Source organism: Mus caroli, unplaced genomic scaffold, assembly GCF_978045245.1.
Source record: "Mus caroli unplaced genomic scaffold, Mus_caroli_1 scaffold_4, whole genome shotgun sequence".
NCBI lineage: Eukaryota > Metazoa > Chordata > Mammalia > Rodentia > Muridae > Mus > Mus caroli.
The window spans coordinates 136,302,989-136,325,503 of NW_028227259.1; the positions used below are offsets into that span (position 1 = coordinate 136,302,989).

At 42.0% G+C, this 22,515-nt stretch overlaps 1 protein-coding gene across 7 annotated transcripts in view; it reads right to left on the reverse strand.

Moving 5' to 3' along the window:
* Positions 1–22,515, reverse strand: part of Auts2 (activator of transcription and developmental regulator AUTS2) — a 1,097,294-nt gene that overhangs the window by 694,180 nt on the left and 380,599 nt on the right. The gene's annotated exons all lie outside the window — the stretch shown is intronic.

The window sequence follows — 22,515 nt, forward strand, 5'->3', positions numbered from 1 at the left end:
GTTTTGTCTACACTTATGTCTGTGTACCACCTGCAGGCCTGGTGCCCTGAGAGGCCTGAAGAGGGCAGGGGAACACCCTGGACATAAATCACAGTCAGTTGTGAGCCACCACACAGATGGTGCTATGAAGAGCAATAAGAGCTCTTAAGCACTGAATCATTGGCACAGTTACTTTGCTTGCTTTATTATACAACCCTAGACCGACCACCTGCTCGAGGGATGATGCCATCCACCCACATTATTCATCTATCAAGGAAACGTCCCACAGACAAACCCAATGCCCATCTGATAAAGAAAATGCCTGTTCCAAGGTAACTCCTCTACTTTCTGTCAAACCCCAGCTAATGTGGCCTCAAGGTTGAGAGTTACTAAAATATACAGAGAATGGAAGGTTAATTGGAAAGGGGATTGCATCTGTGGGAGAGACATCATCCACATAGAAGTGAGGCACTTTGGGTGATAAGGTTGATTTGGGATTGCCCAGACTCAGTAAGCCCAATAAACATACTGATTAACCAAGTTGGGACTGTGGTCTGTCATTAGTACCTATCTAGGAATGGAAGGACATATGCCAGTTTCCCCCGCTGAAAAGTCCATGAAACATGCTCCCCACCCCTTCAATGCTACTGTATACCACCACAACCAGTTGGGGATGGAGCTCGCCTAAATAGCCAGTAGCTCTTTGAGCCTCAGTTTCCTCATTCATGAAATTAAAAAATAATTGTCTGATCCTCAGAGCTGTTGATAGGATTTAATATTTAATGTCCACAAGCAAGTATATCCTATTACAACAGACTATTGTTCTAGTACCTGAAGTTCATTAACAGTAATTATGTCTCATAAACTCATTTGTGTGAGAGACACAGATACAGTGAGGACGAGATATACACTGTGCTGGTTAACTTTGTGTGTTAAGTCAATATTAATTAAATCAAACATGAAAATCTGTATGTCCGTGAAGATACTTCACAAGCAGGGGTAATGTGGGCAGGGGATGCTGGCACAGTTGGTAGAGGACTTGTCTAGCATGCAAGAAGCTTTGGATTCAAGATTCAGCCCTGCATAGACTAGATATGGTATCCTCCCCTCCCAACAGTAACCTCAGCACTGGAAGAGTAGCTATAAAGTCAGCTTGTGGCCAGCCTGGGCAACATGTGACCATGTCTTAAAAACAAACACGTGGTATGTCCAGCTAGTGAACTTGGCTTTACTGAAAGATTTGATCCATATCATGTGGGTGGTGAGTTCAAAGACTGGACTCTCCAGCTCCACAGAATCATGTACCAGCTACAGATGAGACTGAGGCAAGAGACTCACTATACCTCAGCAACCTGGTCCCAGAGAAAATATGCTATCTACAAAAGGAAGGGAAAAAAAGGAGGGGGGGTGCTAAGGATGCACCTCAGTTGGCCAAGTGCCTGTGTAGCATATGAGAATCCATGGGTTCAATAACTAGGATGGCATAAACCAGGGGTGGTTGTGCATGCTTGCAACTCTAGCACTCAAGAGACGGAGGCAGAGGGATCAGAAGGTCGAGGTCATTGCCAGACTAAATAGTGAGTTTCAGGCCAGATAGGAATACATGAGACCCCGTGTGAACACATGCACAAGCACACGCACACACGCATGCGCGAGCACACACACACACACACACACACACACGCATGCACATACACACACGCACGCACACACACCCCCCCCACACCCTCATTTGGGTCAAGTTCTTGATTAAATACTGCATTAGGAATGGGAAAGTTCAATGTGCTACCCTGTTATATCAGGAAACATTCAGAAAGCCTTAAAAGCAATAGGACATAGCAATGCTTATATTTTCACTACAATTTGATATATTACATGTTGACCACACTCAGTAAATAATTCTTCAATTACCACCCAGGACCTGCATGTTTGAAAGCACATTGCTGCATCAAAACTGCATTGACACATGGTTTGAAGTGTCCTTTAAGGAGTGTAATTTCTCATGAACACACCCACACTGTTTTTTGATCTGACTTCTGGTGTTTTGTTGTTATTATTGCTGTTGTTGCTGTGTGTTTGTTTGTTTGTTTGTTGTTACTTTTTAAACACTAAAACAATGCAAAAATGTTCATGAAAATGAGCTTTTATGAATTGAGAGTTAAGCGGGATGGTGAAAATCCTGGCACATGGGGAACAACAAACCCTCACTCTCCTGTCCCTCTCACATCCATGTGAGCACTACATTTGTCTGGAACTTTGCAGATGCCTTCTTACCTACATACACTGAACAGCCCCCTCTTTCCAGAGTTCACTGAAGTTTCTCTGGAGAAGACCAAGACATCACAGCACACAGCCTGTGTGTAAGGAGGCGGAGCTATAGGTCAGCCTTCTAAATATACAGAAACTACATTTGCTTGGCCTGCATTTTCACCAGTGAGATTTAACTCAGTTACTCATTGGGCAAGAGAATTATTTTTTATTTATAATTAAACTAGGAAAAAAATCAAATCTATCTATTTATTTGTGTATATGGGTGTTTTTGTCTGCACATATATCTCCACATCAGAAGAGGGCACCGGTATATATAAGACTACAGTTATAGCCACCTGTGAGACACTATGCAGTGCCAGGAATTGAACCTACAACCTCTGCTATTAACCACTGAGCCACCTCTCCAGCCCCCTAACTAGGAAATTTAAAAGACTATTTATCTTAACTGATGTGTATGTATATGTCTGAGTGGATATATGCACATGACTTCAGATCAGAAGACGATGGCATCGGATGCTCTAGAGTTACAGGTAGTTGTGTACTCTCAACACTTGTGCTGGGAAGTGAACCCAGATCCTCTGGGAGGTCTTAACCCTTCCATGTATAACATATGTGCCTGGTGTCCACAGAGAACATCAGATCCGCTGCAACTGGAGTTATGCATAGATGTCAGCCAATACTTTGGTTCTGGGAACTGAACTTGGGTCCTCTTGTAAAAGCAACAATTTTTCTAAACTATTGAGCCATCTCTCCAACCCCCTTAGAAAACATTTTAGTGCATTTAATGGGTGTTTAGTTTGGCGAATATTATTTAAATAAACTAATCAATAAATCACCATTCACTCACCTCTCCTCGTGATGGGCCAGGCAGTCCTCCAAGGATTCACTAACTTAAACTCCATATTCACAGAAGAAACCCATCATTCAAGTTGATCATGATCTCCAGGTATCCAGGGAGAGAGACTCCAGAGCCTGTCTGTCTCTGTCACATCCCTTCTGCCTGTCTCCCATCACTCAGCAGGGGGTGAGTCTTTGCAACCTAGAGGAGATGGAGCCTTCCTTGCTGAATGAAGTGAAGCACTGCAGGGTTGGTCTGGAGGACTTTAATTGCCCATCCCCCTCCAGTCTACTGTCACATGTCTGGCTCTACTCTGTCTCATTGACTGCATCCCAGATGTCAGCAAGCAGCTTCAACCCCTCACCATCAAACCCATCACCCGGGCCATAATGGACTGCTATTGTCACACCATCAGTCAAAACCCCCTATTCCCTTGAGTTACTTCTCAAGTACTTGGTCGCAGTGACTTGCAAAGTAATGAGTGCAAAACTTACTCTGCTTTACATACTAGAAAGTTTCCCTTTGGACAATGTTTTTGCCAATTATATCAGACATGGAAATATATCATCCACTCTCCTCTTCTAACATCAATATTTGATTGCTTTCCATGTAAAACATGCTATTAAGTTAATCAAAAATTGACGCTCGTGGAAAACACCTTTTAAATAGGTCAAATTAAGATAAAAGTCCATGCTTCTTGCTCTATGGAACTGGAACACTAAACTAGACATTAATGTCAGCACACGCATTAAATGTTATTAGAGGCAATTTGTCACCTACACACATTTATCTCAATCTAATAATTAGCTAAAGGTCAGAGAGATAAACCTATGTATTTGAATCTACATCGTTCCCTCTCCTAAAGCAGATTTAAAGTAGGCTGAACATCACGTGCAAATTTTTGTCATCTTAGCAGATTTGGATACAATGCTAAGAATTAAATACCATTAGAGGGCAGTGACCCAAAAAAAGGAAACGCCAGGTACACAGCAAGGAGCTGCTAGACAGCCCTCATATTCGGGCAGCACGGCTCTGTGCATTCCTGATCTCCCACTTCAGGTACCTTTACCCTTTCCATACATGGCATATCTGGCCTGCTATCTTGATGCTGCAGCCTAAGAAACTCCCAGAGAGGAGTTTCTGTGGTTGTGGATTCAGGGTGTCCCATGATGAATTAGCGAAGGCTCTTCAACCCATCCAGAAACAGTGTCTTCTCCCATGTAGCATCCCACTTCTTAAATCATAACTCCTGGTTAATATCAGGTGTAACGAGCAGACTTATCCTGATAAAGACAAAATCTTGGTAATAAAAAGGAGGTTTAGGGGCTGAGAGATTAAGAGAGCAAACTCTTACAGAGAACCCTAAGTTTTGTCTCAGCACCCACACTGGGTGACTCACATGCCTGTAACCCCATCACCAGGGTAGCCACATGAACATGGCAAATACTCACAAATACCCACATATGTATTAAAAAAATACAAATAAACCTTTCATAAAGGGAGGCTTATTTAGAAAACCATAGAAGTCGGGTAAATTCCTTGGTTCACTGTATTATCTACAGAGAGGATAGTCTGGATTAGTGAGCAATGGCTACAAGAAGGAGGGGCAATACAGCCACTGGTATATATTCTGGCTTAGCTAACTAAAGCCCTGTTCAACCAACAAACACACATCCTTATGCAACAACATAGAAACAATGACTCCTGACCACAGAAAGGTATGAGGAGGTGGCAGGAAGCTGTCAGATGTCTCTGTGGCATCACGGAATACTAAGAACCTTGTGTGGTTGTGTATTTGTGTGTGGTTGTGTATGTTTGAGTTTATGACACCTTACTAGCCTGGAGCTCATTGAGTGGGTGAGCTTAGCTGGCCAGAAAGCCTCTTTTCTAGAGGCTTACCATCATGTCTGGCTTTTCCTGTGGGTGCTAAGGAAATGAACTCACATCCTCTTGTTCACAAGGCAAGCAATTTTACCAACTGTGCCATCTCCCCAGGCCCAGCTATTCAGTAAGTACTTGTGTAGTCAGGGTGCACTCATACTCTATTTTCCTTTTCCTCTAAACTATCTTGGATATTCCCAGACTAATGTGCTGCTAGTCCAACGTGTAACCAACCGCTGAGAGAAAAGAGACAAATACTGGAGGCAAGGCCATACTCTGCAGACAGGTAATGTCTTTGGGGGAAGACTCATGAGGTTTGAATGTGAAACACCCCCTCCAAAACATGTATAAATTTTAAGTCATGTTATAAAGTATTAGGAAGATAAAGGTAAATCGAGTGGGGAAATTCAGAGACCAGCTCCTGGAGGTGATCAGGATTAGCTATGGTAGAATGAATGCTGTTGGTTTTATAAGCAGGAGGGAGACAAAAGGTCACAATGCCGCTTTTAGCATGTGATACCCTAGACGTGTTATGCCCTTTCTGGGGTTCCTGGTGATCCTGCCAATAAAAAAAGCTCTTAACACATGAAAGTATGGCATTGTTTTACTAGCTACAATACAATCAAATGATCAAGACAAACTAAGGAAACTTAGCATCCTCTACAAGCTATAGGAAACAAGGCACGATTCTTTTCTATGTTATCTAACATCCAAGAAACACAAACACCCGCCAAGATTCCAAATCTTGGTTTTTAATCAACCCAGTCCGCCTGCTTAACAACCTTATGAGCTTGCTAGTATAGGGCATGCAGCCTATAATCCAACTAAGGGAACAGAGCTGGAGAGAAACCAGAAACTGAGCTGTAAGCTCAATCCAGAGCCGAGTCAGTTCACTATTACAACGACAACTGTGGTTCTACAAATCGACTTAGACCAACCAATGTAAACTAAGGGTAGGAGGATACAAACACAGACTTTTAAAATACATTGCAAGGTATTTTCTTAATCTGAGCCCATGAACTTAGAGTGTGATACTTGCTGAATCATGATTTTTGAAAGCTAATTTGTATTTAAATCTGAGGTCTTTTCTCTTTTCAAGGCAGGGTGCTACATAGCCCAGGCTGAATTTAAATTCTGTATGTCCTCAAGGATGACCCTGAACTGCGGATCTTTTTATTGATATCTCCTAAATGCTAGGATTAGAGATGTGAATAACCACACGAATATTAAAGATAGAATCTTAGATATACATGTATATGTATCTACAGACTATATATATTATCTTTGATGATGACTGAATTCCTAATCTGCTTCCACAGTGCTAAGATTATAGACTTTTACTACCACACCTGTCTTACAGAGTGCTGTCAAAGAAACCCAAGGCTTCACACATGCTAGGCAAGAACTTTACCAACTGTGAACCCCAAGATTTCTTTACATATAGAAAAGTTGATGACTTACAGAAGAGCAATGGTGATCAGATGACCTAGCTTTTGGCCTCAGACTGGCCACAGCACACTGCTATGACTGAGTCATTTTGCTTTGGCTCTCAGTTTCCGTATCAAAGTGAGAAAATTAAGATTATCACTAGGTCACTGATACACTTCCTAGCTAGGTTGGCTTTTAAAGTTCAAATGGCCATAGGTTCTAAAGATGACTGACCTTGAATATGGCTGAATTCTTTCAACTGTGGGAGATTCTAAAACCACTCAATAAAATAAATGCCGGCATTAGGGTTAGAAACAGTTTAAGGGCAAATTTCATGGAAAGACTCTGAGGAGGGCGCTGGAATAATCACGAAACTATTTTGAGGTCCTGTCAGATTGCTCAGCCGGTGAAGGTATCTGCTGCCAAGTATAAACCTGATTCCAAACCCAGGACTATTCCAAACACATGGTGGAAGGAAGGAATCCGGGACCCAAATGATGAAGGAAAGAACTGACTCCTGTCATGCATAAGCTACATGCACATACATAATAAATAAAAACTCTTTAGGGGGATATGCCAAATAAACTGGGGAAAAGAGTTGCATGTCTACAGGAACTTTAACCAAAAGAAACAAACGCTAAGGAACCTAGGTGAACATCTCCCTCCAACAGACATGTACCCGCCCACTGCCAGCATCCCTTACCACCGCTGCCGTCACCATTGTCATCACTACCAACAACACTTATATCCTCAACTTTCCTACTTGGTTCTTGGCAAATAAATTATGAAGTTTTGATTAATCTGATTAACCTCCTTATGCCTTAATTTCTCTTCAACTCAACTACTTTACCCTTCCAGATAGTTTAAAAAGGAGATCTCTTTTAAACCACACACACACACACACACACACACACACAGAAGCACACATGCACAAGTGCACACACTAAAGTGAAAAGGCTATGACAATTAAGTTGGGTTTCCAATTTTAAAATCTAAAGATAATTTTGTTTTTCTGTGAGCAATTTGAAGTGATGCACATTATGATGCAGAGAAAAATAACTGAAAATGCTTGTAATGTGGGCAGAAAGCCTTCTGGAGTTGAAAAGCACCTTGAAGCCTCTTAGCTCTCTGGGAACTGCTCTGTGAGCTCCCTGAAGGACAAGCAACTGACTCTGCGGACTATACATAAAAATATTAAAAATTAAAAACAAAAAACAAAAAACAAAACAAAACAAAACAAAACAAAAACAAAAACAAAAAAAAAAAAAAACTCCTCTCTGAGTAACTCGTTGGCATCCATAATCACTGTGGTACCCAGACAGACAGGTCAGCCATTAAAAAAAAAAAAAAAAAGAATCACATTTTCCCCCCAGGGAGGGAATAGGTCAGATTGGGTTGAAATCTAATACAAAGCTTGACTCAATGTTATATCCTATTTTTAACAAAATAAGATTCAAGTCAGTCATTGTATGCACCATTTGAACTTAAGGGAGGATATGAACCCATGTTGTGAACAATTTCTTGTAAAGTTCAAATATATACTTTTATTTAAAAGAAAAACCTAATTTTCTTAATACACCTCTTAGGTAAACACTATCAAGAAAAATCTACCACTCAATGGAATGGAGAAAAGCTAGTGGATTGCCTAATAAATATTAAAAACAAACAAATAAAATATGGTCCATAAAAAAAAAAAATTCTTGTTTTCACAAGACTCGGACACAGGCTCCGGTGAAAGGACATCATGAGCTCCGAGGAACCCCACTGTGCCCTGCAGCTGCGGCCCAGAACTGTGATGTTTAAAGGTTACAGTGATTAAGGACTGTAATTTAGTCTGGGCAAAATCAATTGCACTCAACCACAAATCTCTGATTAACATAATAGGACAAGCTAAACTTGGTTTTGATCAATCTCATGTGAGATTCACATCCTGTCACCCTTCCACCCTAAAGCGTTCCCTCTAGAAGAAGAAAGTATAAAGTGGGAAAATCGCTGGCAATACACTTTCCCATGCGTTTTTTTTTTTCCCCCTGTTTTTTCGAGACAGGGTTTCTCTGTATAGCTCTGGCTGTCCTGGAACTCACTCTGTAGACCAGGCTGGCCTTGAACTCAGAAATCTACCTGCCTCTGCCTCCCAAGTGCTGGGATTAAAGGCGTGCGCCACCACTGCCCGGCTATCTTTTATGTGACTGAACACTTCATTCCTTCGGTCTGGATTAGTAACAAATCGTGGAAGTATTAAAGTTTCATTTAGAAGCTAAATTGACAGTAAGAGTCAGAGAGTAGGTTACCAGGCTCCAACAGGCCAACTAAGAAAACAATTTATAATGAAAACAGAAGAGAGAGAGAGAGAGAGAGAGAGAGAGAGAGAGAGAGAGAGAGAGAGAGAGAGAGATTTATTGACAGTGGCCACATAGAGAAGAGGAAAAAATAAAGGGGTTTCACCTCACCCCAGCCACCTTCAGGATTCCGACATGAGGTTTAGGTTTAAATGAAGGACCAGAGGTCCCACCCATCACTGTACCTTCATTATCTTAGCTCTGGTCTTTCCTACACAGCTGTATAACAGGGTATCAGAACTGTGTGAAATCTCTTCCTAGGAAGAGTACAAGGCTTACAGGATATTATGCTAGTACTGCTTATTAAGTAAGGATTGGCTATTACTAGGTGTCACTGTCCCCCTTCAGTCAGCCTAAGATACCTAGGAAAGTTCAAATTCCTGTCTTTAGAGTCTTCCAGAGATTCCAAAACTCTCTAGCACTTCAGGTTTTTAAGCATACCTAGACTGGTCCCTCCCACATAGTCTAGTTCTACAACGCAGAGTACATATGGCCAAGTAAACCTATCTTTCTCTGTGCCATGTGTGGCCTCAACAAAAATGAATAGTTTTGACGAATGTTCAATTTTCTCTTCAAGCTGTGGAGCATCATGTGTGAAGAGAGCCTGTGACAGGCATAGATAAATGGAAAATGTAGGCAGAGGGACTGGATCATAAGATCGACCACTCCCTAAAGGTCTAATACACTCAATGGTTTCTGGGAGCAGAGCCTCTCAAGGTCCTGCCCCTCCCTGAAGATCTACGTAAGGTTAATGGCTGCTCGGGCAGAAGGCGCACAAGGCCTGCTCCTCCCCCCCGGGACCTATAGATTGTTGATGGTTGCTAGAGAAGGAAAAGATTGTCTTCCATGGTGTAGGCACTTGTAGGCTCCCTCTGTACCCCACACACAAGCTCCTGTCAGCAACCATAAGGAAACTCACTGGGTCACAAAAACAAAGAACAAAAGAAAATGGAAAGGAGGGGGTGGTAGTCGAAAAGATGAAGGGAATCGGCAGGAAGGGGAGGGGAAAGAAGACAGGGTAACAAGAGTGACTAGGAGCAAAACACATTACAGAATGAAACTCATTACATACAGTTGGTGTATGCTAATGAGTTCTTTTTTAAGGACAAGGAAAACAGGCTTTTCATAGACCCCTCTCTGACCAGTCAGCTCAGAAATTCCTGGCCATTCTCTCTAACCATCTCAGTCCACATACTGAAGAACTAACGTGAGTCCATCTTCATAATCACCTCACTGTCCTCTGAACATCCTGCCAACATCAAATAGTGCGGGTGACGAAATGACAACGTTAGGTGCAATAGAAGCAAGCATTAGACATCCTTAATTAAGGCTACCAGTGCTGACTGCCTATGATAATGAGCCCAGAATACTGCTGACTTTTAAAGAAAATGATTACACAGACATCTGCTTTCAGTCCACTACCATCTAGAAGACATTCCCTGGACAATATTCCTGTCTATCTTTCTCTTTGGTTTCTTTACTTAACATATTTCCAGTTTTTTTTTTTAAATCTTCATGTGTGTGTATTGGGGTGGGGGGGGGACGACGATGTAGATTAAGTGCCACATGTCTGGTGGTTATATGGTGATGATGTAGGTGATGAGAGACAAACTCATGTCCCCTGCAAGAGCAGCAACTGCTCTTAAGAGCAGAGCCATCTCTCAATCTCCTGTTGGCAATTTTCTTAAAGCCTTGAGATCTGCCTTCACTGCTGATGAAACTTTCCTCTCAGTAGGAACCAAATAACTCAGTCTGAAGGCAAGTGTGCTGGAACCAGCGTCAAGTGCTAGAAATATAGACATCAGCCTGACTTGAAGATCTGAATTTTGAACAACTGCAGACAGGGAGACAGAATTCTTAAGAAACAGCTCTGCATGGCTAAAACACTCAGCTAAAAGGAAAAGAAAATGACCATTAGACACAGAGAAAAATGAGTACTTACAGAATAAATTTCAGAGCCAGAATACAGACCCTTCCCTGAGCCGTGACTAGTGAAATGCTCCACCAATTTTTCTTAAAGGCAGATATGGATAATTCACTCAAGAATGAAATCTCATTTTGTGGGGTGTGTTATTCAAAGTCTGATGTATATTATTTCTCAGTGGGAACTGTGAATCAAAAAGACAATCCACTCACAACACGAGTTGTGTCGTCTCAGCTAATTCTCTTTTATTGTCCTTATAAAAGGATATGAGGAGAGGACGATGCCATCGATTGAGGAAGTTATTATATGGTGCTTATACAGAGTGGTTACAAATGAGAGCTCAGAATTCATATATACCTGCTTTTAAATTCCAGCTCAGCCACTTAACTGCAGCAAGATTCTGTGCAATTACTTAACCTCAACTTTTTTTTTTTTTTTTTTGATCTGTAAAAGCAGAGATAATGACAGCTCTTAGCCTTTGTGGGATTTCCGTGAGACTGACAAGGGGGGCATGCCTACACAGCACACCGCCTCCATCGTGAGGAGGGGATGCTCACAGCTTCCTGTTGATACTGTCCACGCAAAAAGCACAGCTCTCACCTCAAAGGGGAAAGACTTTACTCTGGAGCCAACATATGCTTGGAATTAGGTGACCCCAAATACTATGTCCCCAATGCGGTAACAGTTTGGTGGAAATTTTTATAGCAAAGGAACAAAGACAATCATGAATGAAAGCACTTTTCAAATGCAGTGGTGGGAACATTAGGCAGGCAGGGAAAGCTCTGTTATCAGTCTCAGGGGCTATCTGATGGCCTTCCCTGTCGTTTGGTTGGTTGGAAACTTGGGTTCCTTGGTTCCATTGCAAAGGATTCACCTAATGTTTACCCTCATGTTAGGTCAGGTAGAGAGGAAGGTAGCCAATGACTGTTAAACGGACTAACGATGCCTACTAACGATGCCCACAGGACAATTTGGCTCCGGACTTGAAACACTTCAAACTCTCCACACACCATTCAACTTTTACGCACTTAACTGACATTGCAGAAGGTTCAGAGCAAAGTGTGGTCTTTTCAATACACACCCTGCTCAGTCAGTGCCCCATACACTGGGACAAAGGAAGCGGATATTGTTTTTTCCAGCTATGGTGAGGAGACTAGCGGGTATGTTTGTTTGCTGATTGTATTAAGACTTAGAAGATTGTAAGGGTTAATCTTGATTGGATGGAATCACCTAAAAGATGAGCCTTCTTTGGTGGGTCTTCTGTGAGGGCATTTCCAGGAGGGAAAGCCCTCCCAGGAATGGCTCAAATACAAAAAGGTCTAAGGAAAAAGTAGGGCTTGAGCAAGCCGTAGTTTCTCCCTGATGAGTGTGTGGCATCTGAACCCAGCTTCTTCAACACTCAGCATAGACTGAAGAACTGGCTCTCCACAACCCCTCCTTGCCTTCAGCATCAGATGGGACTTTGGGAATTTGTAGCCTCACAGATTGAATTCTCAGCTCTCCAGAATGCTGGGGGGCACTGTTGTACTACAGAGGCCCTATTAGGTAAGCCAGTATAATGGACTCCTTTTCTGTGTAGATAACCTTATCTGTTCTATTCCTTTTGAGTACCCCAGTTTACCTCTCCATGCTTGAGACAATGCTTTTGGTAACTAAAACGCTTCCACCACAACAGATGGATGTTAACATGGTTGACCTATGAAGGAAAGATTATGCCTGGGTTTCCTACTACCAACTAAATAGCAACTGTTTAGTGCCTCCCTGATGAGAAAGGTGCCATATTAACACTAAAACAGCCTGCTAGCGGATAGGGAATATGCCACTTTGACTGGAGTCTCTTGAACATTTGTATAAAGGAGAGCCTTGTACCAAGTAGACTTACCCACTTGAGGGCCAGTAAGAAGACCCAGAAGGGTGAGGCCAAATGACATGGGTTCAATCCCCAGAACCCATGTAACAGGAGAGAACAGATTTCCCCAAGGCATCTTCCTAACTCTACACTCACATTACTATTTTGGCTTTTCTAATCTGGCTTTATCAGCTGAGATCATGGCTTATATACACGTGCACACAGATGAATAAAGACTATTCAAAAAATGCATTTACTTGAACAGTGAACCAAATACCACAGAGAAAACCAGAACACACGACAAAGAATCGAAATATGTCTTCAGTTACTTATGACTAAGCAAGTTTTATTTCTGTGTGTAATCCATTTCCCTGCCTTCAAAAGCACTGGATGAAAACAAGAGCTTGGGACAAAGGCTCATTTCCTGTTTCTCTGGAGTAAAAGTGTTTGGCTGTATAAGCTGTTTTACACTTGAGAGATAGATGAGCTTAGCCCTCAGGTTTAGTCTGACACAGGCAACAGTATCTAAATAGGATCTCCTAATGCTTTCATTGTGTTATGCTGGCTTTTTATGGCTACTTTCTTACAGTACTTGCCATGTTTATTACATTGATACAATAGTTTCTTTAAGGTACAGAGGTATGGGGGTGTATGGTGGTTTGCACTGTCAACCTGACAGAATCTGCACTTACCTGTAAGATCTCTGTTTGAGATTCCCTTGGCCGCATTAACTGAAGTGGAAATATTCACCTATGGTGGAAGCAAACTTCCCCAGCTGTGACTCTGGATCATGTAAGTGGAGACAGGGCCTCGAGCAACAGCATGCACTCATCTTCCTTTTTCTGACTGGGAATGTGCTATGACCACCTGCTTTGGACTTCTGCAACCATTCAAATACCCACCGTGGTGGACAAATCTTGAAGCTGTGAGCTGAAATGACCCACTTGTCCCTTAAGTTGCTTTCTGGCAGGGTACTTTATTACAGGAACAGGTAAAGAAACAGACACAGAAGAAAATAAAATCTCTGGATAGTAACAGCACAGAGAACACCCCCAAATAACACAAATTGAGGAGGGTGGTGGTTAGGTCCAAAGCAAACTCCAGATTCCCCAAATTCCAAAAGATAGTCCAAATATCCAGAAATGAACTCTACCTGAACTACAGGTGGATTTCTGGGGATTGCACAGAAGCCAGGCTTCCTCAGAAAATGGTGGACCTGGTTCCCATCTGCCAAAAGAAGTCACTTCCCTTATCTGTACAGTGGAAGGAACTGCAGCTTCCAGCCCAGCCTATCAGTGGATCAAAGGTGCCCTCAGTATAGCAAGTACCTGTTACACAATTCAAATCCACACTACCCTTCTCACAGCTTCCTCTACTCTACACTCCCTCTAGCTCACAGGCTTCCCTCCCCCAGCACGTCATTCTTCTTATAACCTCACTATCTTCTCTACGCTCCGCTTCCTTCCAATCTCACTAAGCTTTCTCTACTCTCTATCTTCTTATCTCCTCATATTCTCCCCTGTCTTGCAGATAGCTCTGGTCTTCCCAGTGTACTACTTTCTGTCTCTATTTTGGATTACTCGGGATGCCTCTGCTTGTTCTCATATCTACAACAAAAGCCTTCCTTTAACCATACCACAGAGTGGTCATGGCATCAGTTTATATATTGGAAGGCCATGGTGGCTAGCATCAAGTTGGCAAGCTAAAGAATTAAAAACCATAGTCCATCACTATAGTGATGTTTATATCCCATCTTGCCTTCCAAGGGTCACAAGGAGGTCTAATTAACAGAATGACCTTCAAATGTCAAGATACAAAGGCAATTAAATGAAGCCACACTAATTTTGCTGGTGTGATTCGACCAGGTAGCTCCTCACAGACAGATAGAGGAGAGTTAGAAGTGACCTTGAAGTAAGTGAATTTTCACACACAAAGACAAGGCTAACGATCTTCTCCACTCTCCTCTGCCGCAAGAACTGACTTCAACAACATGTGAATTTAAGGAGGAAGGATTTACTTTTCTCAGTCCCAGATAGTCTTCAAAATTTCAGTAAATTGTTACCTCAGAATTTAGGAAGCAGGTTTTCAGTTAAAGGCAGATTATTTATCTAGTGGTATGCTTGGCATCACAGCAACACATTATTGCAAACCGAAGGGGTCTGTATTTCATCCTCTGTTGTGACACATTGAAGAGGACTGAGTTCTTCCAATGAGTATGTTTTCATTCTCTAAAATCATTCATGTGAAAGTTTGTCCTACTTGCTCCACGCCCACAAAGCGCAACCATGAACATGCTCTGTCCTACTCATGAGTTCATATCTCTTCTCAAGCCAATCTCCAAGAAAGCTACGGCATCACTTGTGGTAATCCATACACAAACCACAGTGTTCCCCTACCTATGGCTCTCACTGAGAGACTAATGTTCTTCTAAATGACAAGTGCTTCCATGCCCAGAAGTTTAAGTCTCCTATTTATGATGTATCAAAGAACGACTAGAAAGGATAATGATTTCACTTCCCAAAACAGGACCCTAAACAGCAACCATTAATACCATTTACACAACACTGATGTCCTTATATACAAGGGTACACAAAGAAGGTATGGGTAATACACTAAGGAAAAGATGGGGGAAGTAGATATGGAAGAGCAGAGCCATAGAACCACTGAGTGATGGTTAGCTGTAATTAGATTTTGCTGTTGTTGGTTTGTTTTCTTGGTTTGGTTTTGTTGTTGTATTATTTTGTTCTGAGACAGGGTTTCACTATATCATTCTGGTTGGCCTTGATTGTCATATGTAGACTAAGCTGGTCTTAAATGAAAAGAGATGCACATGTCTCTGTCAGAGTGCTTGGGTTAATGTCATGCACTAACTACCATACCTGGGAGTTAGTTGTCATTGTTAACTTGACACATTCTAGAATTTCTTGGGCAGAGTCTTGAGGAAGACTATCCACAGTAGGAAGGCCTATGGCAAAGCTGTGGAGGGTTGTCTTGATTACTTCAGCTGAAGTGGGTGACCACAGTGGGTGGCTCCACCCCCTTGGTTTGTATAATAGCTAGGAAAGCTAGCTGAGCAATAGGCACAAGTGCATGCAATTTCTTGGCTCATGTCTGAAGATGCAATTTGACTACAGGCTTCAGGTCTTTGCTTTGGGTTCCTGGCAAGGATGGTCTGGACCAGATGAACAGTAAACTAGGTAAAACACTTTTACCACTAGAAATAAAACTAAAGCAAATCTAAACTAAAGTAAATGAAGCATTTGGGTGACTGAGGACAGAGGACTGCTGGGAGTTTCGAGACCCAGAATTCAGAGATTGATTCTAGACTGAGGTCTTCTTTTAAAAAACATATAACAAAACAGACAAAATACAAAAACTTAAAACAAAACAACAAAAACAGCAAAAATATAAAAAACACTAGTTGAACAAGGTAGCTCATATCTCTGTACAAGGCTCTTGGGGAAGTAGCCAAGAAAGGAGGCTACTTCAAGTCTGAGGCCAGGATGTATGTACTACAGAATGAGTACCACGAAGCCTTTTCTCACAAAACAGAACAAAACATAAATGGAGAAATAGAGAAAAGACGATAAAATAAAAACAAAGATGGAAAAATGTTGGACCAGGAATGGCAGCTTGGTTCCTGGTTGAGCTAAGGCTAGAAACCTTGGTGACCCTAAAGGGATGGTAGGTGTTTCACCTGATTCCCAGACACCAGGCTCCTAGCACAAGACCACAACTCTCCTTAGATTTGTGGCCATCACTCAAGAAAGGGCAATGCCCCAAATCCCTCCACAGGTAGAGGACTTGGTCTGTGGTCACATTGACTCAAGACAGATCTCCATTTCAATGAAGTACCTAAAGGCCTGGAGGACTTAGCCAATTAACTCTCCTTCCCAGACACTCCTCCCTGCAAAAGATATTTAACCTCAGGCCTGCCCTGAAAAGTGGGGTATGATGTCACTCATCCACTTTCCACCATGACAATAAAGGCCTTAAAACCATGGACTGATTCTTTTCATCAGGATCCGTTGTGGGGAGCCATGGTGGCCTCTGCCTATAGAGCCCACCATCTAACCTCCTAACAGAAGACCTCTCTGCGCTCCCAGCCATGGCCACCACCAAGCCAAGCCAAGCTCAAGTCAACAACCAATAAGCCAAGAACCCTCTCCTGCAGAACCAGCCAGAGCTGCTTCCCTCTTTCCCCCTCGGCCCCCACTTCATTCTCAGCTCTTCCATGGCATCCAGTGGTGCCTGGGTGGTGTCCTATAGCCTGAGAACCAGACAGCCCAGGCCTCCTGGAAGGCCCAGGGACCTCTCACCTGACACACATTTGTGTGGGGAAAGTGCAGTCAACTTCCCAAGTCCTGCTTTCCCAAGCAGCCGAGCCCTGTGGCGGAGCAGACATGGGACACCAAAAACCCTACAGAAAAAAATGTCAAGGGACACCAAAAGCCCTACAGAAAAAAAAAATGTCAAATGAAGTAAGGCAAACCATAAAATTATTAGCAGTGAAGAAGAAAAGCTCTGGACTCTCTCAACTTCATTCAGAGCATGCTTTATGACACATTTTGCAAAATAAGTATTTATATCCGGCGAGTACACCAATAAGCCAGCACATCTGTACAGCACATCTATACAGAGCCTCTGCATAAATTACTAAATAAAGAGTGAAGGCAGGCAAGAACTTCCCAGGGTGCCAGGGACCAGGGATAAGATACAGCTACATCATGATCTGTATATCCTTAACCTCAGGACCTTGGTCACCCAAGTCTTCAACCAATCCAAGTCTTCACCCTAAGCTTAGGTAGGCTGTCAAATGCTGCTTCCTCACGGCCTTTTTCACAGAGCGTCAATGTCCCACCTTCGAAACCTGGTAAAGGGTTATAGATACAGATGACTATGGAGCCACAGTGAGAAGCAGGCTATTCCCAGGCTGCGTGTTCTAATTTAACTGCAGCTCTGTATAAGGTGTGTCAAGCCTTCAGTGTTATAGTGTAAGGACTCTCTCCACGCATTATCCAGCTCACAATCTCTCCTTCACACTCACGGGCATAGAGTAAGACAGTGGGGGGTGGGGGAGAATACCACAACTCAGGCAGACATGATGGAAATGCCACGCCATCTAGCCAGGGCTGAAAGGCTTCATGGTCATTCTAAAGATCAAAACCCACAGGTGGTCAGGTGAAAGAAGGACAGAATCAATCACTACTATGTAAACATTACTTTGAAATATTAAAGGATAGCTGAAAGGGGTTTTAAAATTGCTTATACAGGCTGGGCGTGGTGGCACACGCCTTTAATCCCAGCACTTGGGAGGCAGAGGAAGGCAGATTTCTGAGTTCGAGGCCAGCCTGGTCTACAGAGTGAGTTCCAGGACAGCCAGGGCTACACAGAGAAACCCTGTCTCGAAAAAACAAAAAAAAAAGAAAAAAAAAAGAAAGAAAGAAAGAAAAGAAGAGAAAAGAAAAGAAAAGAAAAGAAAAGAAAAGAAAAGAAAAGAAAAGAAAAGAAAAGAAAAGAAAAGTTGCTTATTCGGCGGCTAAGGGTGAGGCTCAGTTGGTGGAGTGTTTTCCTCTAGGAAAACGCATGGCCTAGGTTTGTTGCACAGCATAAACAGGGGATAGTGGCACATGCCTGATCTCTCAGTATTTGGGAGCTTGAAGTGTACAAACAGGGGTTCACGGTTATCCATAACTGTATACAGAGATCAGGACCATCCTGAGTTCATGATCCTGTCTCAACAATAACAACCAAATATCACTTAAGCCAAATTCACCTTCCATCTCCTACCCTACACATCCTCCCTGAGGCCACAGAGGGCTCAGGACCTCTTGGTGATTTTCAATATAATTTAATCAAATGGGCTAACTGGACTTGTGAACTTCCTAAGGAAATGGTGGCAAAGTTAAAAATAACACACCAAACCCATTTTCTGTGTTGCATTTTTCCCATATAAGAAAGACCTTGGTGAGGAAAAAGGGCAAACAAAAATACAAGAGTGGAAGCGAAGGAGGAACAAACAAGGGAAATGTGTGAAAGGAAAAAAGAGACACACACAGCGTCAGCCATATTTTATCAGGGTGCAGCTCCTCCAGCTTGTCAGAGTTGGATGTTAATCTAAAATGAAGCAACTTAATTTCTTCGTTAGCCAAAAGGACTCAGTGACCTTTTCCTGCCTCAATGGCTTCCTATTTAGTTATGCTTGGAAATCAGGCCCCTAGGAGAAATCTTGCCCTTTTTTCTCTTTTCTCATTGGCATATAAGTAGCCTCTGCTGCTATTTCAAAGGAAAGCTCCAGTAAGAATTGCCAGTTATCTGGAAGTCTGAAGCTACTAAAGACCCAATCATTTATGTGTCAAAACCAACTCAAGTCATCTCTGCCGTGGCTGTCTACAATGGCGGCTCTGTGCCTGCACACTGAGCTCCCTTCCCAGGCTTTCCATCCCAATTTCAAATTCCTGTTGGGAGCATGGTGAGATGAACAGGTCCTGTTTGATAATACACTAGAAAACCCAATGTGGGTAAAATTTAAGATCTTTAGAATGAACAACTCAAACCCACATGACATATAAAAGCCATTTTCCTGTTTTGCTGCCTGTGTGAGAATAGACTATGGAATGCTGAGATCCCAACCACACAGTTTATGTAGCTGAAAAGAAGCAGAGATGGTTTTCACTGGCTGTATGTCTTCATGCGTCAGGCGAAGTCCTTTAAGTTCCCAGAGTAACAGAGAGCCACGTCTTCACCAGTGCTCATCTCCACAGAGAAATAAGCACAGTCAAGGGCATGCCTAGATTTCACACTATTTTACTCACAAAACCTAATCGTAAGGTCATACAAAGGGGAAGAAAGAATATGGGAGAAGGGCAAGGAAGATACATATAGGTCATCTTAAAGATTACCCCAGTATATGACAGTACATTGGATATACAACTGAGAATAAAACTTCAAAAATACCAACTATAAACTGAAATGAAAAAAAAATAATTACCTTGCTCCTTAAGGTTGTTAAAATTGTGTTGCAGTTTCAGAGTGACGGAGACAAATTTGGTAACTGCTTCCACTGTCTTTTGAGTAGACTTTAGGGTAAAATAATGTATAAGATATAAAGCCACCTGGAAGAAAACCCTCTGGGAGAGTGTGTAAGGGACTTTCTAGATTGGGCTCCTTGAAGAGAGAAGGTTCAACCTACGGATTAGCAGTAACATTCCATGGGCTGCAGTCCCAGAGTGAATGAAGAGAAAAAGACAAGGGGAGCATCAGTATTTACTTCTCTCTGCGTCTTGAATGAAGATGCCAATGTGAATAAAACCACAGGAAGAATAACTAAGTCATGCCTCTAAACAAAAGACAAGTGACTTCACGTAAGAGCTAAGCCATTATTTTAAGTCCTTTTGGTGTTCTGCTAACTTTCAATAAAGATGACGCTCCTTTCTCAAACTTCAGTGAAATTTCTGAAACACAGCTTTCTCAGTTTCTTCTCTTTAATGGCACAGTCGGGTATGACAGAGATAAAGAATGACATACAGACAAAGACAGACACAGATACAGACAAGAGAGCACCAGAAAGATGGGTCAGCAGTTAAGAGAGCTTGTGGAATCATGAGGTGCAGAGTTCACATCCCAGCATCCTCATTACAAGTCAGGCATCCCGTGCATGTTTGTGACTACAGTTCCAAGGGACCGAGACAGAAGGATCTCTGGGGCTTCTTGGCTTCTAACCTAATTAAGAAACCAAAAGCCCCACATTAAGGAGAGACCCTGACTCAAAGGAATAGGTGAAGAGTAATATAAAATATAGGTTCCCGTTCGGCCTCCACATACTGGTGTGTGCACCTGCACAAATACAAATACACACACACACACATGAATACATACATATTTTTTAAAATCACAAAAGGGTAAGAATCCACTTCTATATGAGCCATGAAGGCAGCTGAATAGTAATAGGAAAAACAAACTCATGGAAATAGTCTATCTTGGATCATCTTCATACAGACTTTTACATATTCAAAAGACTATACTGATACTGCTCCCCTAACAAGAGCAAAAACCCCACTTTTCAAAATCTTGGAATTTCAGCTTTATAAATTTACTTTCATGCTTTCTGTTCACTCTGCTGACGAGATTTAAACTTAGATGTGGTCAGATTGCAAAGCAAAGATGAAGTCACACACTGAGATGGACACGTGGATCTTCCATTGCTGAGCCCTTGGAACTTTCAATGAAGAGACACTTGGGCATCTTTAAAAGATACAATCTTGAACACGTACGCTACTGGAGATAGGAATGGGGAGATTTATGACACTGAAAAGTTAGATGGAACTAACATACTCATGACATAACATGCCAGGAGAATGTGCTATAGAATATGTAAACAGATTGCAGAAGAGAAAAATACTTATCGAAAACACAAATACAGTATAACTTTATTGGAACTACTGAAATCAATCGCAGGGCAGGAGAGATGACTCAGTGGGTAGAGGTACTTGCTACAAGGCTGAGAACCCAAGTTCAATCCCAAGGACACACATGGTGGAAGGAAAAAACCAACTCTTACAGTTATTCTTTGATCCTTACGTGTATGTCATGATGCATATAAATGCACACTCAATAATAAAGGCAATTAAAAATAAAAGACATTTAAAATTAAAGTTGACATAAATATTGGTTCAGAAAATAGAAAACAATCTTTCTGGACTCTGATCCTGTGGAGTCTTTTGGGTTTTCTGTGTGTGCGGGCCTCTTGTGTATACTTGCTGTTTCTGCTTTTACTGTTTTTTTTCCCCCCTCTTTCTGATTCCTCTGTTATTTTCGGAGCTGCCTGTTTATATTCCTGTTTGTTTTATAAAGCGAGACACAAGAAGGCCTAAAGTTGGATGGGTTGGGAGATAGGGAGGACCTGGGAGGAGATGAGGAAGGGGAAACCATGATCAGAATAAACTATGGGAAAAAAAATCTATTTTTAATAAAAAAAAGGAAGCTAGCCACAGAAGAAAATATCTTTCTAGCTAACAGGACACAAGGTTAAGACACCTAGCCCAAGATAAATGTGTACACAAAATCAAATGATCAATAACAGGAGCAGGACAGAGCATGAACAATTCACAGATAAAATAAAATGATCAATAAGACATAAAAAATGCCTACTTCCTCTAGTCAACAAGAACTCCAGTACAAGAAAGTGATCATTCACACCACCCCCCCAAGCATGTATAAGAGGAAAAATGAATCGGATAATAGAGAAGATACAGGAATATAGTGAGCATTCTCATGGACCATGAAGAGTAAAATTCACAAAACCCAGGAGGTAATGTGGATCAAGGGTTTTCAAAAGAAGACTTAAAAATAAATCTTTCTTGTCTATATGTATGATGTATATGTATATTCATGTCTGGGGGTGGGGGCAAGTGGATTTACATGAACCCAATGCATACTTAGAGGTTAGAGGACAACCCCAGCTTCTGTCCCATCTGTAGTTTCCCTTTGTGTACTGCAGGCTGGTGGCACACAGGCGTGTAGAGGTTGTCCTGGCTCTGATACTCACCTTGTTTAGGAGCACTGTGATTACAGACACAGACTGCCATAACCTACTTTACTTGGATTCTAAGGATCTGAACTCCATCTTCAAACTTGCAGGGCTAGGGGAGGGTTTTACCTACTAAGCCAAGTCCCCAAGTCCAAGTCAGACATTTTGAAGGAAGACAGGCAAATTGCAGAAAGTGTCAGTATAGCCTTAAACCCTTTTCCTCTCACATATGCTGGGTGACCTTGTGCTAAAAGTGGAAATTTTTGGGTATATTTTTCTCATCTTTAAAATAGAGAATTCCTAGATTAGGAACAACATAAGAACTGCTATGCATAATCAATGTAAAACTATGTAAAAACAATGTTACAAGCAATATTCCATGTCAACCTGACAGGCTCTAGGGACTGCCCAGGAGATTAACCCCTGGCATGTCAGTGAGGAAATTTCTAGTCTGAGTTAACAGAAGGGAGAAGATTT